We start from the raw sequence: 12,163 nt of genomic DNA, 5'->3' as shown, positions 1-12,163 counted from the left end.
ACAACCGGACACCTGCAGCAGATGGGGAATCAGTGAACTTTTATTGACAGAGACAACCTCTCAACACAGCTCACATCAGGAGATTCCTAATATTTGCTGTGAGGATGGGTATATATTCTCTAAAACTTACAGGAGGGGGTTGTGAGGACAGTGCTGCATTAGCAGAAAAACAACTCCATAAAAGGAAAGCGGCCTTGGGTGTTCTAGTCTCTTCGCTTGCAGATATCTTGCACCTGCAGAATGAGGCGATCGCTTCTTATCGCTCTCAAGGCCAAAGTCGTGAGCGCATATTTTTATTACACAGTTGCACAGTAACTTTAAAGCTGAACAATATTTAAAGCTGAATAATGTTTGATCAGATTATATTTTCTTCAAATCCCCCTTTTGACCCATCTTAAATGGGTCAACACACAAAAATAAGTAACATTCAAAGGAACACAGAGACGTGTCGAAGCCTGGCTCGAAAAACTCCTCGGGTCTTATCATTTGTCTTTATCTGTCATTGCAGATGAGGAGAAAAGAGTCCAGGCACCACCCTGCCCAGGGGTCGGCTGCAAGCAGTCTCGGTTCCCGATGAAAGCAGTAACAGCTGTCCTGCACACACGGATACAACGAGTTAGTGCAACCAGGGTAGAGACACAAAATTAACAGTCCCTGTAACTCAGCAACCAAAAAGCATAAGTAATGATAAAAATGTGGAGAGTACAGAGTATACTATAATAATGAGAGATATAAACGTGAAAATGTGAAAGAATAAATCAATCGTAAAATAAACACAGAACGGTAACTGCTAAGGACATTCAAAAGTGAATATGGTAAAACGTGAGGAAGGGGTGTGGAAAAAAAACAATTTATATCCAGTGGTGGGAGTACACATTCGCTCAGGCTTAGGTCCGGAGACCCTGAGAACATCGCTTAACCCTCACAACCCGACCAGACACAGTTCAACCAGATATATCCTTCAAGAGGAAGTGGGTGAGGGAAACAATTAATAACAAGCCTAATACAAAACACCACAGAGAAACAACCATTCTAGAAGCATTTAAACAAGAGAAAGACGATAATGTTCGTCGCCCTCATGATCAGAGTTTTCATCATCCGTTGGCGAGGAGGTAACCGTGTCTCGTTTCTTTCTAAATGGATCGGGCGTGGGCAAAACTGGAGAGGAAGTGGTGGGCAAGACCCTAGGGGCTACATTTGTCAGATTGGGACTGTCAGAAGGGGGCGAAGCTTTTGAACTTGAAGGTGTCAGAAGTGTCGGGGGCCCTTCACAGATCAGGATTATGCCAATGGGAATGAGACCCAGGGCCAGGAAGCAAACAAAGACGCAACATCTTTGCCTGCCTGTCATTTCAGGGGGAAAGGGCCAAGACATGTTTACTTAGCTTGGATGTCGTCTAATAGAGGATGATGGGGCACAGAAAGGTGGTCCAGTTCCCCCCACCTCGCCAAGGGCGTGTTCTAGGAGTTAAAGAGCAACAACCTGAGAGAGAGAGAGAGAGAGAGAGAGAGAGAGAGAGAGAGAGAGAGAGAGAGAGAGAGAGCCCCTAATGGCCAGTTAGTGGGCTCTAGGTCAAACTGTCCCCAAATTTGTTATTTGTTATTATTACTTGTTTTCATGTCACTTGTCTGTTTTCTACTGCACCCCTCTCACCAAAGCAAAGCAAACATTAGCAGCACATTGACCGTAGTCAGGCATCCTCATTCCATAGGTGCTATAAAACATTTCCTGTAAATACAGTGTAATAGCATCCCCAACTCCTAACCCATAAACACCGTTTCTTCACACATCCGCCCAGAAATCCTGTAATAGAAAAACATTAAAACTGTAACCCTGTAGGGAAGAAAATGTAAATGGTAACGCTGCGCAGTTATCTCTGTAAGCAACACAAGACACAAAAATGGCATTTACAGGTTCACTCATCCTCGAATATTTTGTCATCCTTCTACTCCTGTAAAAGAAACCCACATAAATTCATCCACCCTTTTATCCTATCTAGGTGGAGGTGGTTAACCTTGAGTCATGGTCAAGTCTTGTCATCTTTTACCAGTCAGTCCGTTTGTTTTTATTCCCAGTCTTTCATCCATTCATCCGTTCTTTGCTGATAGTGAAACCTGTCGTCGCATCTAGTTTCCACACTCAGCAAAATGACGTCATCTCAAAAAGAAACAAGAACTTGAGTTTGGATTACCTCGCTGAATCCTTTTTTAAACAGGGACTCTCGTTTCTAATTGTCCCCACAAGTGTTTCCTCCAGAACCCATTTCAATGCGGAGAAACTCACTTACAACAATTTTCTCGCCGACGTGTAATGCTTGTAATTTCCGATGTGCAGATCTGCTTAAAGAAAAGATTCACAAACAAAAATCAGTAAATATAAAACAAAATAAAATGAAAAATAACAAAAACAAAATGCAGACGCCCGGGTCTTAGGACTTGTCACTGAATATTCTTCCCATCAATAAAAATACCAACCTAAACCTACACAGAGTCAAATCAACACCACCTCAACCTTTTCATATTCATAAACCTATATGTTTTGCGTTCGTGAAACAAAATTGAACCATTAAGTAAGTTGAGCTCTTGAAATGTTTTAATTCTCTTAATTCTGCCAGTTTATTTCAACACTTATTCAATGACTTTTATTCAACTGCTACTTGGTCACTCGACTTTTACCTGTTCAAATTGCCTAGGGTTCAACAAAGTCTAGATCCCCGTTATCATGAAACTTGAACGGTGTACGATGATTTACTTACAGTAATTTAGAATCATCACTCAACCTAGCTCTACTACTGGCACTGCGTGACTTTTCTCACACTGGAAACCAGAATTTAGTACAGAACTTTAATGCCTCAGGCAATCGCGTTCAAGGGCTGCCCCCCCTTCTCTTCTTCTTTGTCCGTGTGTTCCTCCTTTATTAAATCTCCATCACAATGACGTGGCGCTCTGAAATAAAACTCACACTGTTAATTCCTCGTTTTCACTCTGCACCACTGCTCAGAGTGTTTTCTTTTCTTTTTAGTGTAGAGTAAACAATTAAGTCGAGGCCTTAAGCCCCAGATATCTCGCACGGGCATCATTTTCATAACCAAACCGCTCCGGACTCTGCTCCCCAGACCACACAAATGCCCTCTGGGCTTATTATTATAGCAAATTCTGTATTTGACTTTGTTGTGTGCAGCATTGAGCCTTTGTCAGTAAAGCATTCTTCATTGCAGCAGCTAGAGCATTGTGTGTCACTTCTTAGTAAATTAAATCAACATTTTGATTTTAGTGCATGGGTATGTATCAGTTTTTACTCCCTCAACAAGTGCATAAGTGTTCATGTGTGTGTTTCCCTTCATTCTAAGTAGGCGCATGCAGAAGTGTGTGTTCGTGTGTTGGTATATGTTTGTGTTCATCACCTTCCTGTTCTGTAGTTTAGGTAAACCAGCGGCCTGACGCATGGCCTAGGGTCCTCCCCTCCTCTTTGGGTCTGTTTTCATCCGTTGTTGCAGCTGCCTGCATCTTCCTTACTTTGCTCCACGGCCTTCTGCAGCTCTGCTGTTCGGCTCTTCTCAGAGGTCAGCATCCTTCTGCTCACCGTCCCTTTTCCTCCGGGCTTAATGCGCGTCTCGTCACAGCTCTGTCAGCTGACGCAGCCTGGGAATTTCCCCCGTGTAGTGAAACGGGCTTTAGGTTTAGTGCTCTCCGTCTCTGCTGCATGAGATCACTCTTTTGCAGCACTGTTGACATCCTCAAGTTGTTGTTGTGAGTCCAGCTGCTGTGGCCTTCAGGGGTCAAAGGGTCAAAGATGGTCGCGGAGAGGGCAACGATGGTAGAGGGGAGGGTAGGAGTCCAGGTCAGCTTCGGCTCTCAGAAAAAACAAAAACAAAACAAAACAGGCGAACAGGAAAATGATGTTGTGTTGGCTGTGCTGTGTTGGCTGTGTTATCCCGAGAGGGGAGAAACAACGAGATCTCGTCTCCCCCTTTTTTTTTTTTTTTTTTTTTTTTTTTTTTTCTCCATATAATCAACTCATAACCCCTCAAGTTGACAGGACAACACAGGTACGTGTTAAAATTCTTAAGATCCTGTTTAGAAACCTAAAAAGGAATTTCCTATCATTCAGTAGTCATTTGTCTTAAACAATCAACAAAAACATGTCCCAAGTCGACCCTTTTAACCACTAAATTTGTCGTGTCCTCACTTAATCCTCAGACCAGTGTCTTTGTCTTTTGACGTTACGTTGTTGTCCTGCAACCCAAAGCGTTTAATTGTCAGTAATGTATGAACTATATCATTTAAAAACAGGTGTATGTTAAGTGTCGCTACTTTAACCTTGCATGTACGTGCACATGTATGTAAGCTGTTTCTTCATTGCATGTATGGGTGCGTCTGTATATGGGTTACTTTAACTTTTTCTCAAACGAGGCATTTCTCTAACACGCACATGTGTCTGTTCCTCACCCTTCTCATATCTTTCTCTGGTTGTGTGTGGTTTTATTTGTTTCAGTGATTTACCAGGAACATCTTTTCCTTTTCTCCATGTCTTCCGCCAGAGGTTAACACTGGTGAGATTCAGGGACACAGCACCCAGAGCAGGTCAGCGAGAAAAACCTGCCTCAAACTACATTCTCTCTTTTTTGTTTTACCGGGAGGGGTGAGGACAACTCTGGTGTCCAGCCGTGAATTTTAGCCAAAGCTTGGCCTGTCTTCTGCTGCCGTACTCAGGCTTCCAGGTTAAGAAAAAACACCTGTATGAAGACACTAAACATACATTTAGTATTTGTATAAACATAACTGCCTAAATCATTGAACTCTTGAGGAGGGTGTATTTCAGAATCAGAATCAAAATCAAAAACTTTATTGTCATTGTCATGAGACCGACGACATTAAGAATGGTCCCTGATCATTGCATCATCCCTAGTAATATCAAATATAAAAAAACAATAAAATTCAATCAATAAAATAGATAGAATACTTAAAATACTAAGTATTCCCACCGTCATGCTTCAGACCGTGCATAGATTAACACAAGAGTGGCATGGTGGACATTTTTGTAGTATTCAGATGTGTTATTGCAGTTGGATAACAGCTGTGTTTGAGTCTATTAGTCCTTGCTCTGATTGCCCTGTACCGTCTGCCTTAGGGCAACAGTTCGAACAGGGAGTGGCCAGGATGTGAGGTGTCTTTTATGATGTTTTGGGCCTTTTTAAAACAGTGGGCGTTGTTTGACTCTTTACTAACTTTAAAACCCCACCATAACAATTTCTCACTGACAAACTTCTATGCATCCATTTAAACATGCGAAGCCAGCACAAAATCACACACATACCCCTACAGCAAAGCTTTAACATAACCACAATGCAACTCCTCCCTTAAACGGGAGAAATCACCCTGAATCAACCAACTCTATATAAAACGTCAAACAAAGATAAACCACAAACATTTCTACACTTCTGTGTCTTCCACGCAGCACAATAGGCAGAAAAACACCGATTACTCACAGTCTACAACAAAAGAAAAACCTGCTCTTTTCACAACTCTCACAGCTAAAGTCAAAACTCTTACCCAGTGCCTCTGAAATAATAAAAAAATCACCAAATACTCGATTACTCTTTTCACTCGCTCCCTCTCACTCCCTTCTTCCTCATACAGCATACACGCTCGCTCCCGCGGACCCGCTCGGCCCCGCGGGCTCACTCGGCCCCCACCTTTTTCCTCTCACAGAGACAGAGAGAGACCCTTTTCCTTTTTTTTTATTTCTCCAGCACACATACACACACAGAATCCCAACTGAGAGAAAGAGGGAGAGAAGAGAAAAGAGTTGTAGAGAGGAAGTTTTTTAGCAGGAGTTTCAGATCTAACAGATTTATACAACTTATTTACACACACCGGTAATTTATGTTCTATTTATTGATTTTAAAGGAGAATTTGGGCCAGCTGGGTTTCTGCCTATGTTAGGCACTAACAGCTGGGGCGCTGCTTTAAAGGTGAGTCAGCACTGAAATATCCCTTCAGGTGTTACCAAGCTTCTACCAAACCGGAGTCTGGCGGGTAACCTTGCCTAGAGCTTCCTGATAGGGGTGCTAGTTGGTTGTCACCTTGTTCACACGTCTCATTCACACTTCATACATTACCTGCAGTCACTCATTACCCTCCTTATGTATGTAATAAATGTGTAAAAAAATTCTATGTGTGGTGTATTATTTTAACCAAAAGAGGAACCTAGTTCCTTTAATTGTGTAATCTGTGAACACGGAGAACCAAACTGTCCTGCCCAGTGTTCCACAGCAAGCATTCAGCGTGTATTTATGTGTGTCCAATATCAAACAGAACATCAAAACATTTAAAACACTAAAATCATCGGGGTTTTAAGAAGAGATCCGTTTTCTCCTATTGATCAAAGGGACCCCTCCTTTGGACTCCAACCAGTACTTCTCCTTTTAAGTTTTAGAGGATCTTTTCTAATAAAGTCCTCTGGGCCTTCCTAACCCTTCTGTAGTTTAGAGAATATTACTAAAAAATATTCTCAAGGCCTTTAACCTTTTAATTTGTTTAGAAAGGCGTTACTAATAAACCCTTTCAAGGTCCCAGACCTGCACTGAGGTATTTATCCGACACCGGAGAGCAACCCGTCGGCTGCAACCGTGGTCAGACCTCAGTTCACTCTTATCTTTATTCACTTATTCACTTATTTCTTATTCACTTATCTCTTATTCACTTGTCTGATTCTCAACAAGCCTTAAGTAAGCCAGACAATTTTGGTTATGAATTACTAGGAGTTTGGACACTAAGTATTTTTATAATGTTCAATATAGCAGAAATAAAAGGTCTGCTTACCTTGTTTTTGTGTGCACACAGCTTTTGTCCAAACTCCGTTCACTCAGACCACGGCCGATGTCCTCCCACCCGTTCCAGTTTGGCCTGGAGCGGATCCTGTTCGTGACGCCAATTGAAGGATATAAAAAAAAACAACAACAGCAATAGAATAATATTAAACACAAAGTGAACCCGTCTTCCTTCATTAAATAGGTTCTTTTAGATGTTAAGGAGGAATTGACTTAACCAGGCTGGCGGAGAATGAAGACAACCGGACACCTGCAGCAGATGGGGAATCAGTGAACTTTTATTGACAGAGACAACCTCTCAACACAGCTCACATCAGGAGATTCCTAATATTTGCTGTGAGGATGGGTATATATTCTCTAAAACTTACAGGAGGGGGTTGTGAGGACAGTGCTGCATTAGCAGAAAAACAACTCCATAAAAGGAAAGCGGCCTTGGGTGTTCTAGTCTCTTCGCTTGCAGATATCTTGCACCTGCAGAATGAGGCGATCGCTTCTTATCGCTCTCAAGGCCAAAGTCGTGAGCGCATATTTTTATTACACAGTTGCACAGTAACTTTAAAGCTGAACAATATTTAAAGCTGAATAATGTTTGATCAGATTATATTTTCTTCAACCTTCATGGATAGGTTGTTCCCATCCAACTCCATCAGCACCTTCTGAAGAAATTCAAATATGTATTTCAGGTGCTTTGGGTACCTCAGATTTAGACTGTAGATTAGTCCAAGCAGGAGGGCACACCCCTTTGCCACATCACTAAGAGCTTTCAGCACAGTGTATCCTTCTATGATGACACCAATGTCCTCAGGTGTATCTGCAGAGTCTGCTCCTTCATGTCTGACAACACAGACTCCTAAAGTCAGCTGCTCCGTTTCTGTTCTTGCACTAAGATCCACATCCTTAAAATGAAAACAAAGGGGGGGAAAGCTAATTGCATATAGATACATATGAACAAATGAGCCCACCTTCAATTTACTATCCCAAATTAAAACAAACAAACAAACAAACTGATCTTTCCCCTTTTCTAACTTACCAAGAATTCCTTGAACAGGTCATCTGGCTTTTTATTTAAGTAGACATAGTTTTTAGAACGCATTCCCGTCGAACATCAATGCTGATATTCTGGTGGAGATAAGAACTCAATGTGAGACAAGATTTTGGTTCTTTTCCACCTCTTCCCAAACCAAAGTCAAAAATATTAACAGATGAGTGATTAGCGATGAGTAATTAAACAATGTTTGACAACTCACATTAGTGACATTCAGTGAGGTTAATGATTGGTTAGGCACTGACTCTTCTGAGTCAGATCAACAAATATATGAACACAAAACTAGAAGCTTTTCAATTTTGACAATACATGAAAGCTTTCACTTTTGCTTTAATCAATTCTAGACTGTTCAACAATATAATTATTAATTGTACCCCTAAAAATGTTAAAATGAAATAGAAGATTAGAACTCGGCAATATGGATTCAAAATCCTATCACAATATTTTCTGGTATTTATTACGATAACAAGAGTTACAATAAAAGATAACAGTAACCACAATCACATCTGAGCCACTTTTGTTGCATCTACTGACAGACAGAACTAGCTGACCAACTTAAAATGAAGGGGGAACACACAAATTGTCACTTTGATAATCAATGGAACTGATACAAGGAGTTAAATGCATTACATATAGCTGTATTACACATAATGCTGCATTTTAATGACACAAGATAAATGCATGTCTTACACTTTAATCACTGATATTAACACTAAACCAGATATCAATACGGGGTAGAATTCCTTCAAACAATGTAGCAACTTATTTGATGCATGTTTCTAAAATACACTATACATATATTTCATTCTTCAAACGGATAGGATCGCTGGCGCTCCTGGTGGTCATTACTGACACCAGGGAGCATGCGCGGTAGATGTTGGGAGTAATTTTAAAGCTGCAGTTCTTAGTAGGCAAGTTGCAGCTTAACATGAATCGTAAAACATTTTGGGAAATTACACCGATTTTTTTAAATGCCTGACTACTAACACCTGTGAGAGGCATACAAGCTAGAATGCTAAAAAAAAATTACCAGACATCATTTGTTTTAAAATAAAACATACAGAAGTACTCCCGAAAATGTTGGATGTTTATCATTTAGTACACATTAACCAAATTTGTCATCCTTAAATGGTTGTACTTACCAAATAATCCTCAAATGGCAATGGATTTTATCCAGGCTTCTGAGCATGATGCAAGTTTCGGTTGAAAATGGCGGTTGTTCAAACTTCCACACTGCACATGTGCAAACTGAGAAGTACGGAGAGCCTGTTAGGACAATCCTCTTCAAATTAAAGTGCTGTTCATTTTAAATTAACTTTTTACGTTGGATTTAATGTACTGCATTTTGTTGTATTGAAATATTGTGTTATTAATTAAAATCAAAACAATATCCTTGTGTTTAGAGTTAAAAATCAATTGGTGACATAAATTTTAACATAAAACGTTTACATAATGCTAGCAACATCAATGTATCATTTCTTAGAGTGTAGATGTATGAAGTGTTTCTGAAAAACCTGTGGCTGTGCTACCCTGGTGTGGGACAAGATGCTCTAGTTCACTCATGACTTGAACTTTGATGGCTTCGCTTTTGCTCTCACTGAAATATTCTGTATGAAACCGTGGATCAAGAAGAAGCCATGTTAACAAGCCTCTCTGTGACACTGTCTTTGTAGCTTTTGTTCATGTAGTCAAGTATTGCTGTTTTTATGTCTTTGGTCAGCTCAGTGTCACCTTCTTTTACTTTTAACATGTCATTGTTAAACATCTGAAGAACAGGCTTAACACATGAAATGGTTACATACTCTTCAGCAGAGAAAGCATCTGTAAACTCTAGGAGTGGATTCAGTGCAGTGCTGATCGAGTCAAGCACTTCAATGTCTTGCCATGTCAACATGAGGTGCCTTGTGGTTTTATCAGCAGCTAAAACCTGTGTTATAGCTTTTTCTTGTTCCAGCAGCCGTTGGATCATTCTCTGCTTTGAACCCCAACGAGTGGAACATTCAGTTATGAGTTTGTGTTCTGGTAGGCCCAGTTCCTTTTGGGCAGCCTGTAGAGCTCGCTGGCGCTTCCAGCTATGGCCAAAAGCAGCAACAATCTTCTTTCCCACTCCAACTGCTCATTCGATCCTTGGGTCCTTCACACTTCTTTCTAAAAGACATACGTTTAAAAGGAAACACAGTTTCAACAGCAATATTAATGCGGTGTGGAATGTGTGACATTTAAGTCGTATAACACACAATTATTTACGCACACATCTCTCTCTCTAAAATATAAATATATCTATATCTCTCTCTCTCTCATATATATATATATATATATATATATATATATATATATATATATATATATATATATATATATGTATATATATCTTGCAGTACAACTGCCCACATTCAGAGATTAATAACACAAACAGTATTATTACCATCATTTAAACTAATACAATAAGTTCTTAATCTGAGGTTATAATTAACTTACCTATTGCAATGTGCAGGCGATGTCCGAAGCATGAAAGTCTGGTCCAGTTGTTGAGTGCGACGGCTTTCACAATGTTGGCCCCGTTGTCAGTCGTCACACACACTTGTTTTTCCTCCTGAAGATTCCACGAGCTGAGGAACTCTTTTAAGACTCTGGCTATATTTTCCCCAGTATGGTCCTCGGGGAAGAAACATGTTTCGAGGCACTTGTTTTGTAGCTCCCAGTCTTTGTCCACATAATGTATTGTGAGGCTCATGTAGGGGTCTGATGTTCGGCTTGACCACATGTCCATGGTGGACGCAAAAAACTCCACCGAAGATAACGCATTTGACACCTCAGTACGGATCTCTTCATATAAAGCAGGTGTGACCAAGTGGTCGGCGGGGTTATGAACAAAATAAATTGACAACGCCACCCAGGGGAATTGCACCCCCAGGAAATATATTTAAGAAAAATAGATAAAAGGAATAAAAGAAGACCGCATAGATTCAAGGATGCACACTGAGGCAGGTTGGCTTCCAATATTAAAACAGTTTTATTTATAGAAATGAATAAAATATTATAAATAATATTTTATAAATAAAATATTAAAGGTCAAGATGTAGCATCATTATTGACAGTGTCCTACAGTAAAAATAAAACCATCGTGGAACTTGGACTTACCAGCAGCCGTGGAACCAAAAGGAAATCACACAAAAAGAATCACTGCAGACCACCCAGTGCTGTACAAAAGAAAGTGTGAAAACGACCCACCACCTGAGGTCCCAGGGCCACTGGCTCGTCCTCCTTCACTGAAATAAACACAGAAAAATATGTTAAAAGAATAAGAGGACACTGAGCGTCAGGCTCGCTACAAATCATAAAAAGACTAAAACACACTTTAATAAAAGAAATCACACACACACACACACACACACACACAGGAAAGGCTTATTCCCCACGGGTCAAACTACCACTCGTGCTGGTAATAATTATTCTCAGGCGTAGGCCGGTCTGGCTCCCCACCGGCTGAGACCGGCCACCCAGGCGATTTAGAGTCCCAGCACGACACTCGGGCAGAGAATCACTTCAGCCCGATCACAGAAGCGTGGGTACGAGCAACAGTCCAGGGTAAAATAGAACACCAGGCGAACCCAAAACAAGGTAAGCCTACTTAATAAAAACAAGATAAGACAAGACAGCAGACTCCACCAAGGAGGAGTTCACAACAGCAGCTGAGAAGGCAGTTCACTCTTCCAATTTAGGTTGGGCAATTTGTCATGGAGGGGTGAGTACAGCAGTGAAACCCTGAAACAGATAAATGTAACCTTAAACTCTTATAGCTATGAATGCTAATAAAAGTAGTTCTAACGGCTTACCCCAGGACCGGAGGCACTATACTCTCATTGGTGGAGATAACACGAACACCTCTCTCCGCAATGGCAGAATTAAACAGACTGCTGCGCTACAACAGGCCGGAAAAGTATATTAACACAAATTCCAGTATTCGGAGGGAATCTGAGGTTAAGCGAGAGCATACCTGTAGCTGTCATATAATCGGCTCTTGCTGATCATCCCTCCTGAGCTTCTGCTGCGCTGCTGTGCTGACCAGCTAGCAGGTGTGTTCACTTACATCTTCAATGAGTCCCTGGCGAAGTCTGTGGTCCCCACATGCTTCAAAAGATCCACCATCATCCCTGTGCCCAAGAACAGCAAACCCTCATCCCTGAACGATTACCGGCCAGTTGCACTGACCTCGGCAGTAATGAAGGTGTTTGAGAGGCTGCTGAAGAACATCATCTCCTCCTCCATCCCAGACACCACAGAT

The 12,163-nt window shown here is 41.0% G+C and overlaps 2 long non-coding RNA genes across 3 annotated transcripts; both read right to left on the bottom strand.

Annotated features, from left to right (window-relative positions):
• Positions 1-18: 18 nt before the first annotated feature.
• On the bottom strand, positions 19-7,440 carry LOC145432175 (uncharacterized). Of its 2 annotated transcripts, XR_013912456.1 has the most exons (3): positions 7,052-7,440; positions 6,826-6,921; positions 19-1,483 (listed from the first exon to the last, which is right to left on the bottom strand). It is a non-coding gene; the product is annotated as an uncharacterized LOC145432175 (long non-coding RNA). The 2 variants fall into 2 exon arrangements; XR_013912455.1 differs by having other exon boundaries at positions 112-1,483; positions 6,826-7,440.
• Positions 7,441-10,872: 3,432 nt separating this feature from the next.
• Positions 10,873-11,802, bottom strand: LOC145432484 (uncharacterized). The gene is made up of 3 exons (XR_013912784.1): positions 11,715-11,802; positions 11,310-11,643; positions 10,873-11,147 (listed from the first exon to the last, which is right to left on the bottom strand). It is a non-coding gene; the product is annotated as an uncharacterized LOC145432484 (long non-coding RNA).
• Positions 11,803-12,163: the final 361 nt, after the last annotated feature.

Source organism: Astatotilapia calliptera, chromosome 12, assembly GCF_964374335.1.
Source record: "Astatotilapia calliptera chromosome 12, fAstCal68.1, whole genome shotgun sequence".
NCBI lineage: Eukaryota > Metazoa > Chordata > Actinopteri > Cichliformes > Cichlidae > Astatotilapia > Astatotilapia calliptera.
Note: the sequence above shows the minus strand (reverse complement) of the source record. Positions and strands in the feature narration are given on the sequence as shown.